Source organism: Hibiscus syriacus, unplaced genomic scaffold, assembly GCF_006381635.1.
Source record: "Hibiscus syriacus cultivar Baekdansim isolate YM2019G1 unplaced genomic scaffold, ASM638163v2 tig00002840_pilon, whole genome shotgun sequence".
NCBI classification, from domain to species: domain Eukaryota; kingdom Viridiplantae; phylum Streptophyta; class Magnoliopsida; order Malvales; family Malvaceae; genus Hibiscus; species Hibiscus syriacus.
This window is the reverse complement of record NW_024061947.1, coordinates 8,323,433-8,347,253: the sequence shown is the minus strand read 5'-3', so window position 1 is coordinate 8,347,253 and position 23,821 is coordinate 8,323,433. Positions and strand designations below refer to the sequence as shown.

At 35.2% G+C, this 23,821-nt stretch overlaps 1 pseudogene; it reads right to left on the bottom strand.

Annotated features, from left to right (window-relative positions):
* Positions 1-1,742: 1,742 nt before the first annotated feature.
* On the bottom strand, positions 1,743-23,281 carry LOC120152387 (annotated as a pseudogene).
* Positions 23,282-23,821: the final 540 nt, after the last annotated feature.

The window sequence follows — 23,821 nt, the reverse complement described above, 5'->3', positions numbered from 1 at the left end:
ATGCCATCATTATCATGGCTGTTCTCGCATAGATTATTATAAACATTAAAACAACCTTCCTTTATAATCATAACCACAAATAAAAATATCAAATCTCATAAGTAACTAATAAAAAAACAACATTGAATAGTTAACCTTTGTATTTTTTTTATCTTTCATTGTCAAATCTCATTGTCAATTGCATTCAATTCAATAACATTGTTCACATCAAAACAATTTTCACAAAATCAACATATCATGATCATAAAGCAATTCAAAATCAATACCTAAGCCTATTTAATAACTTTCTTAGGGTTTTCTTTCTAGAAAGACTGTTTACACACGATTATAAGCCATTTATTAGCACTTTTATCTACAAAATATAGGGTCTTAAAAAAACTTATCAATTTAACCAATACTCAATCTATAAATTATAGTAAATGTATAGAGCCATTATGCAGACTAATAACGAAAGAGGAAGTGCATGTGGTTGTTTACGGTATATAGAAGAACAATTCCTTACTGATTGTTAAATAATGATTCAAAACTAAAGTTCAATGCAATCTTTTTATCATTATTATTATTTAGAAAAGACATGATTACGGTACTACTCCACATTTAAGAGTGAAATTTGTTTGCCGGTTCATGTTATAAATTTGTAAAAAGCATACACTTTAACTAAATGCTTTTAGAAACTGATACAAATTCACACAAATTAAAATTTCAGTTTCTACAAATTTAACATTAAACCTTTGGGTCGTGTGTTTAATCAAACATTCAACAAGATAAGAACACATAAAGAAAATATGAGATGTACTTATATGAGATTGCGACGTATTGATATGATTACAAGTCTGATCTTTATCGTCTAAGCTCTCGAATAAAGAATCGTGAATTATAAATCTGATCATCAATACAAACATACTGTTTTTGAGCATGTCGTACTAATAACGTGTTATGAAACTATATAAATGTATGACACAATATAAGAGTCAATAGTATCTTTTTATTACTCGTATCTTAAGAGTTTGTACATGCATCCTTTTTATAGGCTCTAAAATCATAGATTACTAGAACCATAGGTTACAAAAATTAATCCTCAAGTTATCATACATTAAGTATGAAAGAAAAAATCCACTTAAATGAATTCATTTATAACAAATTCTTTATTCTTGTAAATTATAATATTGATTTTGATTTTAGTTTTAGTCATATTATTGAATCATTAAAATTAAAAATATGATAATGTGGACAAAATAATGTTTATTGTGATGATAACTTTTTAATGTCTAAAACGACGTCGTTTTAAGCATTGAACTTTAGAGGTTTATCAATTTATCACCAAACTTTAAACAATTTGATTTTTTTTTTTAAAAAGGTGTTCGTAATTGTAATTGTTAGTAATTTTAGTTTTAGTTGAAAGTGGTAGCCATTCAAAAAGAAAATGGGCAAAGCAAATGATGGAGTTAAGCTTAGTGGACTGATGTCCTAAAACAGGGGCAAAGCCTGTGAAAACAGGCTCTGATATCTGTTGCTCCAATGAGCTTCCGGTCATATCTACTACCATGCCTTGACCAAAAAACTATTATTTAATTAAAAAAGGTGTTTTCTTAAATGTGTTTTTCATTTTTTTCAATTAAAATATTAGCTATCCATCGACTCAAGGTTCTCTTCCAAATGAAAAAGAAGTTTTTTTTTCACCTACCGTTGTGCATACAGCTTGTTAAATGAAAGCTAAGAGAATTTTAGTAATCAAAACTCCATAATTCAATTGGCTCGAGATTCATACATAGAAACTAATAGTTGCATTCACCAAACGGAAAATATAGTTATTCAGACGTCCATCGCTTTGTTTAATTGAAACTGCCACATATATGCAGAGCACACTGGGAAGGTATCATGCTTGATGGATCTATGGAAGCAAAGCCACAACTTTCCGATGCCAGGTCTTCTTCTTTCTCCAACACGATGAACAGCTCGTTGCCTCGAGATAATCGGGGTCATCTCATTTAGTTAGACCCGTTGTTTTACAAATGGGGCACAAGTTCTTCTGCATCAGCCACTGTTTAATGCAATCGGCATGAAAATCGTGGCCGCATTCAAGTGTACCGAGATCTTCTCCCTCGTTATATTCTTCCTGCAAGTTTGCCGTTGACAATTATTTCATGAACTCATACCATCGGTAAAGAAATGACATATGAGAAAACTCATTACCTGACAAACACAACATGGCTCTGCTTCTGTCCGAGATCCCCGTGTTTTTGACTACTTTTGTCGTTTCAGACGGTTTGATATAGTATCTTCGCTCAATCCCGTGCTTACGTAACCGATGCGCTCTTCCAGAGCAAGTAACTCCTATTAACCCCACAAAGCAATTCAGCTGTGAGAATTTCCAAGCTCAGAAAGGCTTGTAGATGCCAAGAATGAAGATATTACCTCATAAGACATGTTATCATCATCAAGCCGCATGCCCCTATGCCGTTCATGCATATCAGCTATCCCAGAAACTACTGATTGATCAAGGATCATTACATCCTGCCATCCGAGCAGAATTAGAAAGAGAACATACCACTGGTTAGGACCAAAAATAAATCTTATTGGTAATTACATACTGGCTCTGCATTACAAGGCTACTCTTTGCCCTTACCAACTCAAATTCGAAGAATGACTATCTATAGGAAAAGAGGTACAATTGAAAAATAAAAGGAAAATAAATCTTTTTCATGCTTCCATGTTTGAATTGATTATAATTGATAGAACAGCATCGAATAACATCACAACTACTAAAAACCGTACCTCAAATCGCAAGTTCTTACCCCTATGCATGAGATCCAAGACATTGCGAATCTGATCAATAACAAATGTGACAAAATAAGTCAAATGCTGGCAAAAGGAAGACCTCAAAAGAATTTAGTTAAAAAAGATTCAGTTCTGGAACAGAGCTCAGACACAACAAGCCTGCTTCTTCCCTCGATGGCAGCGGCTAAAGTTCGCAAGGAATGGGGAATTCCAATCAAATGACGATTTCCCTGGCCTCCAGATTCAGCAGCAAGGGAAGATATCAATGACCGACGAACAAGTTCCGACAATCTCCGTGGGTATCGTGCAGAGGTGTTAGAATGAGGGACATAAGCAGAAGCAGGCAAGGGATGTTAGGAAATAAACCGAGTACGAGTAATTTCCCTATAACCAGATTAGTGAGAATGCGAAATAAAAGCGGAAAAATAATACCCGAAATTGATAACCGAGTTCAGCCAATTGTGCTTACGTCTCCGGACTGTTGTAGATCTTTTATTAAGAGAGAAAATTTACAGGTGTTTACAAAAAACTCACTACTCACAAGAAAACTCTCTAGTGTTGGGAGAAAGAAATGATTTTTGGGATGGATTTGAAGCTAAATGAACTAGGGTATTTATAGTTGAAACTTAAGGACTTAATCATGTAAATACCCTAAAGTCTAGTGACTAATTATGATTATCCCATTACAATATTTCAATAAACATCTACCAAACTTTGAAAAACCATTTTTCAAAGAAACATTTACCAAACTTTGAAAACCATTTTCAAAGAAACATTTACCAAACTTTGAAAACCATTTTTTCAAAGTTGGTTGCCAAACTTTGAACTTTTAATTTGGTGCATTGCTTGACTTTCAACAATCTCCCACTTGAAGACTGATTTTAATATGTCTTCACACCTCGATCAATGCAGCAACATTTCTAGTCTTGTTACTCCAACATGCCAACTGAAGTTGAACACAACTTCAGTTTGTCCGTGGTCACCGTCTTTGTCAACATGTCTGCCGGATTTTGAGCTCCACTAATATTTTCAAGTTTCAAAATCCCATCTTCCAAAGAGACCGGATAAAATGATACCGTAATTGTATGTGCTTTGTCCTGGAATGAAAAGACGGATTCTTTGCTAGATGGATAGTACTTTGACTGTCGCAATACAAGACATTGTTTTCTTGTTTCTTGCCTAACTCTTCCAAGAAACTTTGGAGCCAAACCATCTCCTTGCTGGCTTCCGTAACAGCGACATATTCTGCTTCTGTTGTGGAGAGAGCAACTATCTTCTATAGTTGAGAAACCCAACTCACTGCAGTACCTCCTAGAGTATAGACATACCCTGTAGTGCTCCTTCTGATGTCAACATTTCCGGATAAGTCAGCATCTATATAGCCTGTCAGTATATTATCTCCACCTTTGAAACAAAGTGCTTTGTTTGTGGTACCCCGTAGATATCTGAGGATCCATTTGACTGCTTCCCAACGTACCTTGCCTGGATTATTCATGTACCTGCTAACAGCTCCCACTGCATGAGCAATATCTGGTCTGGTACATACCATGGCATACATCAGACTTCCAATTGCTGAGGCATATGACACCTTTACCATGTGTACACGTTCTTCCTCCGTCTTTGGTGACTGTTCTTTGGAGAGTCTAAAATGAACACCTAAAGGTGTACTTACTGGTTTAGCATCTTGCATGTTGAACCTGGAGAGTACTTTGTTGATGTACTCAGCCTGTGATAACATCAAAGTCCCCGACTTTGTGTCTCTCTTGATCCTCATCCCAAGAATCTGCTTTGCAGCACCCAAATCCTTCATAGCAAACTGCTTCGATAATTTTTTCTTCAAGCGTATAATCTCTTACATGTCTGAGCCTGCAACGAGCATGTCATCAACGTACAATAATAAAATAATGAAGCTATTGTCGAACCTCTTGATATAGCAACAATGATCTTCTTGGCATCTGGTAAAACCACTGCTACTCATGAAACTATCGAACTTCTTGTACCATTGTCTAGGAGTTTGTTTTAAGCCATACAAGCTCTTCTTCAACCTGCATACCAGGTTTTTCTTGCCTGCCTCTATGAAGCCTTCTGGCTGCCTCATATAGATTTTTTCCTCCAAATCACCATGAAGGAATACATCTAACTGCTCAAGATGTAAATTTTCTGCAGCTACAATTTTCAACACCAGTCTGATTGTGGACAGTTTTACGACTGGAGAGAAAATTTCATTGTAGTCAATACATTCTTTTTGCTGAAAACCTTTGACAACAAATCTTGCTTTGTAGCGTTTTCTCCCATCATGCTCTTCTTTGATCCTGTAAATCCACTTGTTGTGGAGCGCTTTCTTGTCTGGTGGTAATTCAGCTAATTCCCACGTCTGATTTGACATAAGCGAGTCCATCTCATCTTTCATGGAAGACTCCCACTTGACTGAATCCTCCACTTGCATTGCTTCATCATAGCACTCTGGTTCACCATTGTCAGTCAGCAACAAGTAGTGCAAAGAAGGAGAATATCGTTGGGTTGGTTTAGGAATTCTGGAGGAGCGTCTTAGTTCCAGTGTGCCTGGTTCTTCTTGAACTGCTTCAGGACTGATCTGAACATCATTTCCAGAAATCTCCTCGAACTCAGCAAATTCCTTTGTTTTAGCTTCGATGTTTGAGCTACTTGATTCTATGATTGATCTGTCTTTGTACATCACATCTCATTGAAAATGACATCTCTGCTTCTGATGATCTTCCGATTTTCGTAATCCCAAAACTGGTAACCGAACTCATCACCACCATAACCAACAAAGACACATTTGTTGGACTTGACATCAAGTTTACTTCTTTCAGCAGAGTTTATGTCTACATAAGAAATACAACCAAACACTCTTAAGTGTGAAATGTTTATTTCTTTCTTTCTCCAAACTTCCTCTGGTATTCTGCCATCCAAATGAACCGAGGGCCCACGGTTGATCAAGTAAGCTGCAGTGTTGATAGCTTCAGCCCATAGAAATTTGGGCAATCCGGTATGTATCCTCATACTTCTGGCATGTTCATTCAGAGTTCTGTTCATGTGCTCTGCTACGGTGTCATGGGAACTGTTGTCTCCATCTTAATCCCATTGTTTATGCAGAAATCTCTGAATCTACGATTTCTGTACTCTCCTCCATTGTCAAACATCAACCGTTTGACTTTCAGACCAGTCTCATTTTCCACCACGTCCTTCCATTTTCTGAAGGTATCAAAGACTTCTGATTTCTTCTTCAGAAAATAAACCCACACCTTCCTTGTAGATTCATCGATGAAGGTGACATAATATAATGAGCCTGCAAGAGATGGAATTGGAGATGGTCCCCATATATCAGTATGAATCAACTCTAACTTTTCAGCCTTGGGCGTCTTACCAATCTTTGCAAAGCTGACTTTCTTTTGTTTGCCAAAGATGCAATCCTCGCATAGTCCGACATATACATTCATTAGATCCGGCAACTTCCCCTTTAACAAAAGTGTCTTCATCCCTTTCTCGCTCATATGACCAAGCCTTTGGTGCCATAGGTTTGATTTTCCATCAGCATCTGCTACTGCAATGATATTCTCTAAATTTGAGGTTATATAGAGAGTAACAATTTTCTTACCACGAGCAATGACGAGTGCTCCTTTGGTAATCTTCCATTCACAGCCTGAAAAGGTTGTGCTAAATCCTTCACCATCAAGCTGTCTTACAGAAATCAAATTTCTTTTGAGGTCAGAAATATGTCTCACTCCTTTCAGCGTCCAGGTGGTCTGGTTTGGCAACTTTAATCGAATGTCTCCTTTTTCAACAATCTTCAAGGTTTCATCATCGGCTAGATAAACCTTCCCAAAATCACCATTGACATAGTTCTCCATGATTTCTCGGCATGGGGTGGGGTGGAAAGATGCCCCTGAATCTAAGATCCATGATTCAATCAGACTGTTGACGCTTAGAATCATGGCATCACCTGTCTCCTCTATCACGTTGGCAGAATCCTGTGCGCCAGTATTTTTCTTCGGTGCTCGACAATCTCTTTTAAAATGACCCTTCTTGCCGCAGTTATAACATGTAAAATCTTTCTTTCCCATTCTTGATTTTCCCGTTCTGGATTTCGATCTGCCTCGGTTTGAATTTCTTTCTGAAGTTCTCCCTTTAGACTCCTTGTACAAGGCTGAGGAGGTTGATGCTTCACCCGATTCTCTTCGTCGAATTTCTTCACTCAATATCAGATCCTGAACATCGTCGAATTTTAATTTACTGTTTCCCGACGAGCTGCTGACTGCTGTAACAGTAGCATTCCAACTGTCTGGTAGAGATGATAAGAGAATTAAAGCTCGAACTTCATCATCAAATTCAATTTCTACGGAACTCAACTGGGTTGTGATTGTGTTGAGCTCATTTAGGTGTTGAGCTACTGATGCCCCTTCCGTCATCCGCAAATTGAATAACCGTCTCATCAAATGAACTTTGTTTGAGGTCGATGGCTTCTCATACATACTGGAGAGAGCCGCCATAAGACCCACAGTGGTCTTTTCCTTTGCTATGTTAAAAAGCAACATTTCGGGACAATGTCAGTCGGATAACTCCGAGGGTTTGTTTGTCGAGAAGAGCCCAATCTTCATTCTTCATGCCATCTGGTTGTTTTCCTGAGAGAGGTTGATATAGATTTTTCTGGTACAGAAAATCTTCAATCTGCATCTTCCAAAAGCCAAAGTTCGCACTATCGAACTTTTCAATTTTCACATTCCCTTCGTCTGTAGTCATCGCTCCCACTCGAATCTGGCTTCTTCGGATCGTTTCTGACAATTTGTGCGAACCACCGTGTATTATAACACCTCTGTCGACAAATTCGTATCGCCAACAAAATTTTTACTATTCACGAAATTTACCATTCACGTAAATAGTAATGAATAGTAACCTCACAAAAATTGACAAAATTCACAACCAAAAGCTCTGATACCAGTTGTTAGGAAATAAACCGAGTACGAGTAATTTCCCTATAACCAGATTAGTGAGAATGCGAAATAAAAGCGGAAAAATAATACCCGAAATTGATAACGGAGTTCAGCCAATTGTGCTTACGTCTCCGGACTGCTGCAGATCTTTTACTAAGAGAGAAAATTTACAGGTGTTTACAAAACACTCACTACTCACAAGAAAACTCTCTAGTGTTTGGAGAAAGAAATGATTTTTGGGATGGATTTGAAGCTAAATGAGCTATGGTATTTATAGTTGAAACTTAAGGACTTAATCATGTAAATACACTAAAGTCTAGTGACTAATTATGATTATCCCATTACAATATTTCAACAAACATCTACCAAACTTTGAAAAACCATTTTTCAAAGAAACATTTACCAAACTTTAAAAATCATTTTCAAAGAAACATTTACCAAACTTTGAAAACCATTTTTTTCAAAGTTGGTTGCCAAACTTTGAACTTTTAATTTGGTCCATTGCTTGACTTTCAACAAGGGATTGGCACCAGAACTTGGGCCAGCACGAGATGTAGAAGCACCATTTACAGGGACATTTATATTTCCACTTCTTAAACCTTGATTTGTTGAATTTCTAATCGAAGTTCTCAACTCAGGCGAAGCAACAAACATAGGATGACCTGGCAGATTTCTAGCCATTCTTCTTGATTGATGTCCCTCATCCCGTACTGCTTCTCTATCCCCAGATACATTAGAACTTGATGAACTGGCAGCTCTCAAGCCAGAACCTCCATTCCACCTAAATGGTTGCAAATTTCGCGGCAAAGCTGGAACATGAATAACGGCATTTGGGTTTTGAGGAGTTGCACACCGGTGCTGGGCTTGAATCGATAGAATGATAAGTTGGAATAAGTCTTGATGGCTGCTGCAAAGATGAAACAACAGGCTGCCTGATTGTATCACCTGAAGAGAATATTGGAATAACGGGTTCTTATATACTTTAAGGACTTATTATCAGTCGGAAATCCCTGTGTGAACCCTCTGCAGTCGTCAACAAATTTGGTCCAGGAATACTGTCAGAACCTGATCCTCTAACTTCAAATTCAAGTCTAGGATCCACTTGTCTCGTGGGGGCAGATGTATTCACACTGCTTCCTGCATTATAGCTAGCAGAAATTCCATCTGCACGATTAAGGCTGCTAGAACTTCCACTTGAAGAGGATTGCCCAACATTTGCTTCAAGTGCCTTTCTTTTACAGGATGTACAACAACTGTCAGGACCAGGTGAGATTTGTTCATTTCTGGACCCACTAGGCTTATATAGGTTAGACTGTTCGGTAACTTGACGGTTATCATCTCCGTGACCCACTAAGCCAGCATCTAAGTTGAGAATCTGAGGAACTGCATCATAATTGGAACTTTCAACAAACAGAGAGTTTGGTTCATACCACTTCTCTTCTAACCTTGGACCAGCATTTGCAGAGACACTCACGGAAGATGATAATCCATGGTCCATTTTCCATTCATTATGATTGTCCTCATTCTGTGCACCACTAGAGCTATGCTCGGCCAAGCTCCAGCTCCTCTCGACCAATCAAGTTCATAGATTCAATGTTCATTTCATTTGATGACAGCAAACAATCAGGCGGTCTATTTTCTATAGGATTTCGAATATTATCCCTGCAAACCTTCTGGTCTATAGCAGCATTACTTGACGTAGAGCCGTGGTGGTTTCAGGCATGGAACCAACAGTACCCCTCTGCCCCTGCCATTAGAGCTACCTTGTACTTCCCTATAAATTATAGAATAGTCCTGAAGAATAATTCAAAACAAATATAAATTAAGAATTTATGTACAAAAGCACAAATAAGATATACAAAAATGTTTCAATCGAATTTCAGATTTATCACAGTAAAAGAGTAGTTCAAATAGGATAAATGTCAGCCTACATTGACATCAAGAAACCAATTGTTGCAAACAAAGTACTCATTAACACGAGACCTGCCATGTAAGTGTCACTTCGAGCCTTCAATTTACATGGTTTAATACCATACACACTCTCTCCATCACAAAAGAAACAAAGAACATCAAAGGAATAGCATCACATATACAGTCCAATATCTAGTGGTAATAATAGGATACAAATAGCTGAAGAAATAATGAAAAGAAAGAAAGTAAAAATTATAATAAGAAAATGCGTGTAATTAGTCGGAGCAATATTGAGTAACAAATTAAGCCAAGTAATCTCTCAGCCTGCAACCTTTAGTTTGGAGTTAAAACAGTGTAACTAAATAAAAGAAGACAGTTCTTTGCCTAATACTCACTGCTCGCAGCATGGTAAGGTAACCGACACTAATGTGAGTAATCTCAAATTCAACCCACTCAGGGATATCCAAACACATCTAGAAAGCAATAAAACACTATCCTAAAATTTGTTGAGCCAAACATAGAACCGGAACATTGCTATAACCGGATGGATGAGAGTATGCGAACCGCACAGGCATGGCAAGGGTATGTTCAACTTTTTCCACATAATTGACGAATCTTAGAAGGTCATATCTCCAAACCCGTGTTGAATGTGTCGGCTTCTTCAATCGAGAGTTGGATAAACATAGGAACAGGGCACCAAGCGACTAAATTTGGAATATTTAAGCATTTGAAGGGAATCAAAATCAATCAATAATGACCAATACAAAAAGCAGACAATGAATAAGGATCAAGCTTCCTTGTTTTGTCATATAGAATAAAAGGCAAAACCATACAAAGAAACTAAAATTGAATGCGTACACAAGAAAGAGGCAATTCCAAAATGGGAGACCTAAGCTACCTAACACATTCGTTTATCTTGATGTTAACTACGTCTACAAAGCTTCAAAATTCACCGCTAATCCCTTCGCTCCTCACCACAAAAACACATTGCATGTATGATGAAGGTTTTCATTTTCTGCCCCAATGACCTCAAACTTGCCATCATTGTGGCTTTCATTTTCTCCATTACAATATTTCTGATTCCATCAAGTAATAAAATTCCAAATCTGGGTTATGTTTCATCTTTTTTAGTTTATTCCTATTTTACTGTGTAGCATAGGGGTAAGTAAAATGGTGTTGGGGTAAAGGCCTCCCGATTGCGTGAATAAGTACTTGAGTTACAGGCCTTGCATGATTACTCCCATCATTCCTTCACACAAATGAAAGAACAATTTCAAAAAGACAACGTAACGTGGCGATGAAGATGATATCGATTATCTTCTGGCATGGAAATGCAAGTTAAATATATACTATAACATATTGAACCCTTATATATAATAGATGATACTGTATATACTAAGGTAATATTTAGTTCTTGTAATTGCTATTTGCTATCTGTGGTAGGCATTTGAGAATAGTTGAGGGAAGATGGTGATGGTTTATGTAATTTTCAATTTGTTAATGAAGGGAAAACTTTAGTTTTTAAATTGAAATCTATTAGAGCATTTCTAGAGAAGTACTTCCAACCCAGTGGCACCTGCATGAAGCTGTCTTGCTCACATGTTTTTCACAAGATTGTTCAATGGATTTGGGAGTAAACTGTTGTTCAACTTTTTGTCATCAGTGTTGGTTTTGGTGTAGCCGATGTTTATGCACCAAAGGATTAATATAAAGGAGGAGGAGGAGGCTAAGTCAACTGATTTAACGCGTCACGTCGGCATTTCACTATTGTAACGATTGTTAACGGCGAGTGATTGGTTTGTTATAAATCGATAAAATTAGTGACTAATTTGTTACTTTTGAAACTTCAGTGGGAAATAAAACTTACTCAAACAATAATGATCATTTGTATAGTTTTCCCTTATTTTTTTAAACAATATATTGTTAAACCATAGCCGAGGACTTGATGTTATTTCTAGACCCCCAAAAGAAGTTGAAATGTTTGGGAGGATGAAATCAGCCAAACTTAATCACCCCTTAACTTCATACAATATATATATTTTTTGGAATAATAAGGAGGCCGAGACCGGTACATCAAGCATTCATATGAATGTGTGGGAGACTGTGAATATCCCGTTGCAGAATATCAAGTGAGGCATTCGGAGTTTAGGTGAAAGTGTTAAGAGAATTAACTTGATGAATCGTAAGTTTGGCCATATGATCCGCAGCGAAGTTCCAACTTCTCTGTGAACACCATTGAAGTGAACTGTCCAAGGCTTGGAACACAAATCGGTAATGATACGAACAAGTGTGAATGGACTCTCCAATGAAGGAGGTGAGAGTAGATCAAGAACATCAGTGTTGATGTTTTTACCAGGACAAGATCAAAGCCTTTAGACCAAGCGAGTTTTAACCCTTCGTAAATTTCCCAGAGTTCGGCATGGATGATTGAAGAAATTCCCAAAGAACGGTGAAAAGCAACTAGGAAGTTACCATAATGATCTCCGAAAATCCCATTTTAGTGGCATGGGAGACAGGCCCGTCAGTGTTAAGACAGATCCAACCTTACGAGTTGGGTGCAATATGATGATCTTATAATCACATATTCTTTAAATAATCTTACACTATGGGTACAATCTTAGATTTTGGAATAATTTACCAAAAATATATGATAAATTTATGTTTTAGATCTTTTAAATTTTATCAAATTTAAAATTACACATATCATAAAATTAACCAATTTTTTAATATTTTTTAATTAGATTGATTTGAGTTTAACACTCATACTTCTTTTTATTTGAGTTAAAATTTAATTAGATTTGGACAATTTAATGGGTCTAGTGTATTTTAATTGGAAAATTTAATGGGTCTAGAGTTCTTGCTAAAGTGCAATTTAAAATTTAATTGTTTAAGATCGTTGTAAAAAATGAGTTTGAAAATATAAAATGTTTATTATAGATATTGTGTTGTAAATTAAAACGTAATATTTAAATTATATTACACTTATATATGAACTATATCAATTTAAACTATAATAAATTCAAAAAAAAATTATTATATATGAATTATATGAATTTAAACTATAATAAAAATATAATTATAATAAAAATATATTTAATGTAACTCATTATTAATATTTAATATATAAATAATGAATTTTATTTTTTAAATAATTAAAATAAATTATTAAAGTAATGTTTTTAGGTTGTTTGTATAAATTATTAAAATAAAATGTAAATACATAATTGAGTGGAGTCCATGAATTAGTAAAGGCAGAAATATAAATTTACTTCTAAACGTAAAGTTGGAATGAAAAAGCTAGAATTTCTAACTTTTGCGATTGGTTTGAAACCACTTTTTTCATCGCATTTTTTTCAATTTTTACATGTTCGACATTAGTTTTACGGTCAAAATAAGCTTTTTAGCTAAAGTGATTTTAGATAGCATTACCGAACGAGCTTTAATTCTTAACAGATTTAAGCTTACCATATGTATTTAAGATATATAATATATTAAATATTTAATATTTTTAGTTCATTAACTGAATTAAAATTGAATAACCGTTAACTAAATTCTAAAAAAATTAATCGTTCTCAGATCAAACTAATTCTGATGACTAACCATTTTACAAAACTAATTTCGTTAAAACCAAAAAGTGAACCCATAATTAAAAAAGTTAATTTATTAAACAAATAATCTTAAATTCCTCCACCAAATTCCATAATGTTATATTCAAACCAAATGAATTGGTTTAATAGCAAAATAAGTGTCTAAACTATACCCTTTTTCCTAAATAGATGCCTAAATTAATTTTTGTCTCATCTAGGTGCCTAATATTACAACCGTTACCCGTTTAGGTGCCTAGGTTGTCAACGGCATTAATTTCCCCGTTAAGTGACACATGTCATAATCTGGTTATTTTGAAATTTATTTTTTAAAATAAAATATTAAAAATAATATGATATTTATAAAAAAAAAAACTAACTTTTCTTATATTATAAAACAGTCCCAAAATCCCAAATCTTAACATGAATCCGTCGCCACCGCCCTTTCTAGCAACGACCACCGTTACCGACGTAGTCCCTGCCATCCTCCTACTGATACACCGTCGTATTTTCCATCGATTGGCTGTCGGAATTGCGTGGAATCGCGATTTTAATCCTAGGGTTCGGGCAGTGGAAAACGTTGATTCGTTGTCGATAGGTCGTCGATTGGTCACGATTTCATGGGGGTTTTGGTCGCCGGGGGAAGGGGAGGTAGGGTGGAGCTTCGTCGACGGCGAAAGGCGGCAATCAACGTGAGTATAGGGGTTGAAATTAATTTTTTCAAAGTTTTGGGTTTATTTCAAAATGTGTTTTATGTTTTTTAAAAATATATATAATTTTAATTTTTTTAATTTCAAATAAAATTTTAAAATTATCATGTTGTGACACGTTTCATGAGACATCCCAAAAAGTGGGCTAATGACTAAAATACAAATTTTGAAAGTTTGAGGATCAAAGTAGAAAATTGGGAAAAGGTTAAAGACCTATGTGGCATTTTTCCCAAAAAGAATTTTATTCCATAAATGGATTTAGTTTAGTGACCAAATTATAAGATTTGTGAAGTTTGGTGACCAAAGTATAAACTTTGAAAAGTTTAGGGACCAAAATAGTAATTTTAAAAAAGTTATAAGTTGGTCACGAAAATAAGGAAATAAATATATTATTTTCACATTTTTAAATGTTGGAAAATAATATTTAATGGTTTAATTTCATGTTTAATTTGAATCGTTCGATTAAGATGACTGAATTATAATTTTTGGGAATTACAAGGGCAAAATGGTAAAGTGGGAAAATATTTTGTCTATCTTTGACTATTGGAAGATGATAAGGTTGTTGTAAATTGGTATTAATGTAAATATCAAGTTCATTAAGGGTAAATAAATATTGATATTTTAATTTAAGGGTAAATTAGTATTAAAAAGTGATCTATGCGAAAAACACTATCATTTGGTACTAATATTGTTTTCTAATCTTGCTGGATTTCAAAGATCCCAAATCTAAGGGTTTACGTTCATGATAGGATTCATGAAATTGATGATAAATCTTGATGATTTAGAGGTTGTAGATTCATTTTCAAGCTTGATTTATGGTTAAAACATGTTCAATCTTTCTAGAAATTATTCTTTAAATTCGATCAAAAGAGGAAATTGTAGAACTTTTTTGTTCTGATGAGAGTTGTTTATGGATTTTATTGTGGAGGTGTTAAAAAGTTGATTGAAAGTTGATTTCATGCTTGAATCGAATCAAAATCGAGCAAAATCATGAAAACGTAGTTTTAAAGGATTAAGTATTTGATCATGATGTATTTGAGTGAGAAAAATTATGAAAAATTATATAAGGTCTGGAAATGATGTAGGAAGCATTCTACAAGCCTTAGAAAAATTTGGGGACAATTCTATAATTTTTGAAAAGTTGTGAATGGTTGTATAATTATTTAATAGTTGATCTACTATGCTGGAAATTGTTGTTTTGGGATTGAAATGAGCATTTAGATATGAAATATAATCATTTTGGAAGTTTGAAAAGATTAGTGATTTAAGTGCAACATTTACATAGTTGAGGTGCATAAAGGTAATTGTACCTTTGTAAAAGTAATTGTTGGTAATAATTCCAGTACTGAAATTTATGGAATTTCTGGTATTTAAAATTTAAGTGATAAAATGATGAATGACCATTTTATGTAAATTGGAAAAGTTTGTGCAAATATTAAAAGGAATTATTAAGTGTTAAGTATTTTGATAGAAAATGAGTTTCAAGTATCTTATGGATTTTGTTTTGGGGATGTGTTTATGTTAGTACAATACTAACATATGTATTGTTATGAAATTATGATTTGTATAGATCGTGATTGATTTGTGACTAAGACAAGTCAAGTATAAAAGGGTTGTTGTGGATTATAGAGAGGAACATCTTTTGGATATATAAAGTGTCAAGGTTAGTGCAAATTTAACTTGTACCTATGTTATAGAATAAACATTGACTTGCGATGAGCAGTGACAGAGTTACTATGGTAAGAAGTGACTTTTAAAATGTTATTTGATTTGTAATGCATGCATAACATTATACATGGATGTTTTATACATCATTGGGTAGAATTTGTGTTAAGTCTATTTTCCATGTTGGAATGCATGATTCCATAAGTACAAGCATGTGATTGATATGATGCTTATGTGTGCATGAGTATATGAAAATGGGTATATGTGTCATATGTTATTATATGTGACATGATTACATGTATATGTGATATGTGATACTAAACTACAAGAATATATAAAAATATGATATCATCTATGTGATATGTCTGACATGTTATTTTATGTGACATGATTGATGTGAACATATAAGAATAAAATATGAGATACGTGAATTTAATATATGTGAATACATTCATATGTGAGAAAGATATGAGATACATGTTTATATGAACACATGAGAAATGATATAAGCTATATGATATGATCTACATGATTACATGCACATGTGATATATGTGATATGATATGAACCTATGTGATATGGGTTATATGAAAAGGGATATATGATATCATACAAGAATGTTACACAATGATGTATGAGATCATACAAGAATGTTATACAAGCTACATGATAATAAGTTATGAGATTACATGTTTATATGATACAAGTGATGTGAACTGTTATAAATGATAATGCCCATGATATGTGATATGAGAGCTAGGGGTATAGTTGGCATGCTAAGAGTCGAGGGTTACATATGTCCTTCGAGACATATGATAGGTCATTCGGGACACAGACATCCTTCGGGATGATAGGTCATTCGGGACACAGACATCCTTTGGGATGATAGGTCCTTTGGGACACAGATGACATCCTTCGGGATGATAGGTCCTTCGAGGCACAGTTTATACGAGCTGTGGTGACAGCATATGTGTGCACAACATCATAGAACTCGCATACCTTGAGTTATCAGTAATGTTCATGGGCTTATAAAATATATCAGTACCGTACATGGGCCTATAAAAGATATCAAAAGTGTTTGCATTATTATATGATATCGTGTTATTATTGTTTACGCTGAATCACAAGTGTACATGGGCTAATACATGAGATATTAAAGAGATAGCATAAATACACTATATGTGATGTATATGCTTTGTTATATGAAATATATTATAAGATTTATATGTGCTACTGTGTGTATTGCTGGGTGAAATGTATTATATGATATGTTACAAAGGTTAAGTACAAGATGATATGTTTTAAATGGTTAATGATAATGATAGAGATCATGATAATGATGTTGATGTTGATAATGATGGCATATGTGCATGTATGAATTATGTTATATGAAATGTTTTATGGTTTCTATTACATGTTTTATATGCCTCACTAATTCAACGACTTAGCGTCTGATTGTTTCACACGTAGGTTCCGAGAAGAAGAAGAATGATAAAAATTAAGCAAGACATATCAGTTTCTCATTTCCAAATATCAGAAAAGAATTGAATGGTATGTATTTTGTAATACTAATTGTGTCGGCATGCTACTAAAGCTTTAAATCTTTTATGCGCTAATAAGTTTTATAACCCTTTTTGAGATAATTTATGTAAATTATTCAGTTTTATTTAGTGAAAGTTTAAAATTATTTGTTATTTTGTACAAGTAAATGTTTTGAAAAGTCAATATGACACCTCGGATTCGTATCTGGGTCGGGTACGGGTTGGGGGTGTTACATTTAATGGTATCAGAGCTATGATTTAGCCGATTCTAGGATTAAACCAAAGTCAAAAGTGTTTTAAAAAGTATACATGTCAACACAAAGTGAAAAAAAAAATTATGATCTAATAGTGTAAGGAGTGTGTTGTCTTGTTAATAGATAATATTTTTCATGATGTTGAATGATATTTTGATTTGTTTTTCAATTTATGCTTCTTTAACTCATAGTATGAATGTATCGAAAGAGTTAAAAGGGTTAAAAGAATCAGAGTTCAAGGGTGAATTTGTAACACCCCCAACCCGTACTTGACCCGGATACGAGTCTAAGATGTCACATTACCTTTTTAAAGCATTATTCTTAACAAAATAACAAAACATTTGAATTATATTAAGAAAATACGATAATCTATATATATATATAGGTTTATACAAGGTTCACAAAATACTCAGAGCATACACAACTTAACCTTCTATTACATGCCAACACTGATTTACATAACAAAATGACATACTATTAAGTTGCTTCTGATCTGATAGTTGCAAGAGTAATGTTGTCCAGCTGCTTAACCTCGATCGTCTACTTTATCGAATCCTAAGTGTGCAACACTCACACGCTAAGTCATCGACTTAGTGAGGCAATATAATAATAACCATAAAATATAAAAAAATTGCCAAAATGAGATTGGTTGCAATGATAATATGAATTTAATCAATGCAATGACCATAACCATATTCTTACACATAGACTTATCAAATTTCACATTCATAAGTTCACATTATTAAGTTCATTAGCCCATGATACCATACTGAGAACCTAAGGTATGCGAGTATTGTGAGGTTGTGTACTATGCTGTCACCACAGCTCGTATAATTGCACTGAAGTGCCACGTAGAATTACACCGTAGTGCCATATAATAATGTCCATAAGGACCACATATCATTCCTTAAGAATCATATACATATACTAGGGATCAAGTATGTGTCTCACAAGACTTCACACATGTTCCAAAGAATATATATATATCCCGAAGGACCGCGTAGACCCTCTACCCTTGGCATGCCAACTATACCTATAGTTCTCATCTATATAACATGGGTTTTCACAATTCACATAATTTGTATCACGTAGACATAGTATTTTTATACCTTTATCACATAGACATATCATTTCCTGCATATTCATGTCACATAATGCATATGGTATAAACTCATATCATGTTTCATAATATGGAATGTAATCATGTATCAAAATATTGAATCTAGACTTATCATAAGTCTAGAACTGATTATAATACTATATTCATGCTATGCATATGCACTCACCTAGATTTCTTTGTCTTTCCCTCGATCGATCCTACTTGTCGATTGTTCCAGAACTCGATTAGGCTCAATATCTACATAAGCATAATTTTCAATATGATTATCAGATGACTAAGTCTTGAAATTAACCTCTAATAGCCTAAACAATTTAAGGAATTGATAGTTTTTTTATGGGGGAATCGATTCCCCCTGTGGGGGTATCGATTCCCCTCTAGCATTCTGGAAATTCATATTCGTTTGAGGGGGAATCGATTCCCCTTGAATGGGTACCGATTCCCCTAGCCCAGAAATCCCATTTTGAGCTCGAAAATCACCTTATTTCAGCTCAAACCTTCATATTTTACTCCCTTTAATATTTCTAACTTTAATACAGATACTTAAACTCATTTCTACTCCATAATCACTTCTTTAAACTCCAAATCTAGTTATTCCTATGTAATTGCAAAAATTATACTAGTTTTGCAACATGCTCAAATTCCTATTCTAACACTTCCTATCCCTTAATTAACTTGATGACAAGTCAAATCTCACTTCCAATTCTTATTATGAACTCTAATCCAAGATTTCACTTTTCTACTTCCTTTCTTTAATTCTTCATATACTTCTCATCTTGAGGTTTTAAAACAAATTAAACTTTCTTTAAGCTTAACTATTGCCTAATGGTCATAAATCAACCATAAATTCATCAAGAAATTCACTAACAAGAGATCTTACCTTTAGCTTGGGTCTCACGTATGAAGAAGAAGAAGAAGAGAACTCTGGAAGCTTATTTTGATTTCCTATACTTCCACGTGGTTTAATATAATACTAACCCTAAATAATTATCTTGCTATAAAAAGACCATTTTGTCCTTCTAATCCTCCTTCTTTATAATTTAATCCTACACAAAATAGCTCAAATAAGTCATTGAACTTTTCCATCATTCTACTTTAATCACCAAATTCTGAAACTTTACAATTTAATCACTAACCCGGTATGGAGGATGTTACAAATCTCCCCCTTAAGAAAATTCGTCCTTGAATTTTCAATAAAAAAAGAGATGGGGATACTGATTCCTCATATCCTCCTCACGCTCCCATGTTGCTTCCTCTACTTTGTGATTCTTCCATAAAATTTTAACTAATTGGATAGTCTTGTTCCTCAATTGCTTAACCTCATGAGCTAAAATTTGAATCGGTTCTTCCTCATAAGTCAAATCTGGTTGTACCTCGATCTCTTCTGGGGTTACGATATGGGAGGGATCCAATTGATATCTCTGAAGTATTGAGACATGGAATACATTGTGAATCTTTTCCATTTCTGGTGGTAAAGTCAATTGGTATGCTACTGGTCCCACTCTTTTTACAATCTCATATGGTCCAATAAACCGAGGACTTAACTTTCCTTTCTGACTAAACCTCAACACATTCTTCCATGGAGATACCTTTAAAAACACTTTATCCCCAACTTCAAATTCAATCTCCTTTCTTTTAAGGTCAGGATAGGACTTTTTCCGATCAAATGCCACTTTTAAGTTATGCTGAATTTCCTGAAGTTTCTCTTCCACATCTTGAATCAAATCTGGACCAAGAATACTTCGATCTTTGAGCTCATACCAGTTTAATGGCGTACGACATTTTCTCCCATATAACGTCTCATTAGGTGCCATCTTGATATTAGACTGGTAACTATTGTTATAAGCGAACTCTGTCAGTGATAAATATTTATCCCACGATCCTTTAAACTAAATGACACATGCTCGCAACATATCTTCCAATATTTGAATAGTTTTTTCTGATTGTCCGTCTGTTTGGGGATGAAAGGCAGTACTAAAGTTTAAGCGAGTCCCCAACGCTCCATGCAAGGATTTCCAGAATTTTGAAGTGAATCGAGGGTCTCGATCAGAAACTATAGAAACATACACCCCATGCAGTCTAATAATTTCTCTAATATACAGTTCTGCATATTTTTCCATAGAGAAATCTGTTCTGATAGGAAGGAAATGTGCTGAATTGGTCAATCGATCAACAATTACCCAAATTGAGTCTCTTTTGTTTGGAGTCAGGGGTAACCCCGAAACAAAATACATCATTACATTTTCCCACTTCCATTGTGGAATGGAAAGTGGTTGCAATAATCCAGACGAAACTTGATGTTTGGCTTTGACTTGCTGACATGTTAAGCACTTGGACACAAATTCAGTAATGCTTCGCTTCATCCCTGGCCACCAATACCGATCTTTTAAATCCATATATATCTTGGTTCCACCCGGGTGCATCGTCAATGGACTGCAATGAGCCTCTGCCAATAAATCTTTCTTCAACTCTTCATCGTCTGGTATCACAATTCTTTCTTTATAATACAATTTCCCATCAAACTTCACCTCAAAATCCTTAATCTCTTTATTCTTTACTTGCTCTATTCTTTTCAAACATATTTAATCTTGGCTTTGCAATTCTCCTATTCGATCCAACCATGTTGGTTTAAGTTTTAACTCTGCACATAGACCACCGTCTCCAGTTAAAGATAATCTTGCATCCATAGCTCGTAAGGCTACAAACGTTTTCCTGCTCAAGGCATCTGCTACCACGTTAGCCTTTCCGGGATGATAGTCAATTATCACATCATAATCTTTTAATAACTCTACCCATCTACGTTGCCTCGAATTCAGCTCTTTTTGAGTCATCAGATACTTCAGGCTTTTATGATCCGTATATAAGTAACAACGCTCCCCATAAAGATAATGACGCCAAATCTTGAGAGCGAATACTATAGCAGCCATTTCTAAATCATGAGTAGGGTAATTCTTTTCATGTGGTTTCAACTGTCTCGATGCTTACGCTACCACCTTCCCTTCTTGCATTAATACACAACCCAAACCATTATGAGATGCATCACTGAATACTATAAAATTCTTGCCAGATTCCGATTGAACCAAAACAGGAGCTTCTGTCAAAATTTTCTTTAAAGCTTCAAAGCTATCTTGACATTCAGGAGTCCAAAAAAACGGTACGTTCTTTCTCATCAACTTCGTTAAGGGCAGCACTATCATCGAAAAATTATTAACGAATCTTCGATAATAACTGGTAAGTTCAAGGAAACTCCGAACTTCAGATACATTCTTTGGAACTTCCCATTCCATTATAGCTTTTATCTTTTGAGGGTCCACCCGAATCCCATTAACAGAGATCACATGCCCTAAGAAAATTACTTCCCTTAGCCAGAATTCACATTTGGACAGTTTGGCATAAAGCTTCTTATCTCTAAGAATTTACAAAACTGTTTGTAAATGTGCGCTATGCTCTTCCATGGACTTCGAGTAAACTAGTATGTCATCAATAAAGACAACAAGAAACTGGTCCAAATAGGGCTGAAAAATCCTGTTCATGAGATCCATGAAAGCAGTAGGTGCATTTGTTACTCCGAATGGCATTACGATGAATTCATAATGACCATATCTTGTTTTGAAAGTCGTCTTTGGAATGTCCTTCTCCTGAATCTTTACTTGGTGATAACCCAAACGTAGATCGATCTTCAAAAATACCGAAGCTCCTTTTAATTGATCAAACAAATCATCAATGCGCAGGAGGGGATACTTATTTTTTATTGTCACCTTATTAAGTTGTCGATAATCAATGCAGAGACGCATTGACCCATCTTTCTTCTTAACAAATAACACTGGATCTCCCCAAGGCGACACACTTAGTCGAATAAATTCCTTCTTTAACAGCTCTTGCAATTGATTCTTTAACTCTTGCAATTCTTTCGGAGCTATCCAATAAGGTGTCATTGCAATTGGAGCGATTCTCAGCATTACTTCAATTTGAAATTCTACCTCTCTATCGGGAGGTAATCCTGGCAACTCAGCAGGGAAAACATCAGAGAATTCCCGAACTATTGGAATCTCATTTAATCATTTCTCTTTAGTTCTGGCATCTATCACATTAGCAAGAAAACCTTGACATCCTTGCAACAGTAGCTTATTGGCAGACATCACTGATATTACATTTGTAAAAGGATTAAGCCTTTCACTGATCACACTTATTTATGTTCCTCCTGGACTCTTCAGGGTTACCTTTTTCAATCTATAATTAACATCTCTATAGTAACGGAACAACCAATCCATTCCCAAAATTACTTCAAACTCGTCAAAGGGTAATTCCATCAGATTAGCAGGGAATTCAATTCCCTGAATCTTTATGGGACACCCCTTACAGACTTTGTTTACCCGAGCACTATGTACTAAAGGATTAGTTACTATAATTTCATTACTCGTAGCATCTAAGGGGATCCTCAATTCCTTTACTAACTTACTTGTAATGTAAGAATAATTAGAACCCGGATCAATCAGTACCAATACTAATTTATCATACAGCTGAAAAGTACTTACTATAATATCAGGATCATCCCGATCTTCACTTGTCTTCAAACTGTATACCCGAGCGGTTGAGCGAACTTTATGTTGCGCAGAAGATTCAGACTGGTTCCTTCCCCTGCCTCTTCCTCGTCCTCTCTGCGAGGCAAAGCCAACTCTCTCAGATGTTGCAGGCTCACCAACCATTAATGGACAATCCCGGATAAAATGTCTGGCATCTCCGCATTGAAAACAGGTTCTAGAAGCCATCCGACATAACCCATAATGATTCTTCCCACAATGCTGACACTGTCTCACTTGACTCTGAGTGGATCTCCCAGTACCAGATCCCACTGATTTTGTCTGTCTAGGTTTCACCTGACTTGCTCCTCTAGTAGAGGATGCAACTGATTCTGATCTAGCTTGTGTTCGAAATCCCGAATCTCTTCCTCTTTTTGATGGTGCTGAGCTGGAAGAAAAACCTGTCCTCTTTGATGTTTGAACTCTTAAATCCCTGAATCTCTTATTCTGAGCTCTCTCTAGAGCTTTTGCACGATTGATCACCTCCTGGAACGAGGACAAATTCAATACTATCAGCATCTCTTTCAATCTAGGGCGTAAGCCCTCCACAAACCATTCACAAGCATCTTTTTCAGTAGGCACAAGCTCGGCTGCGAACCGACTCAACTTGTTGAACTCGCACTCATACTCATATACAGAGCGGTTTATATGTTTCAAATTCAAAAACTCCTGCTTCATATGCCGAATGAACTGATCTCCAATGTACTTGTTTTTAAATTCATCTAAGAA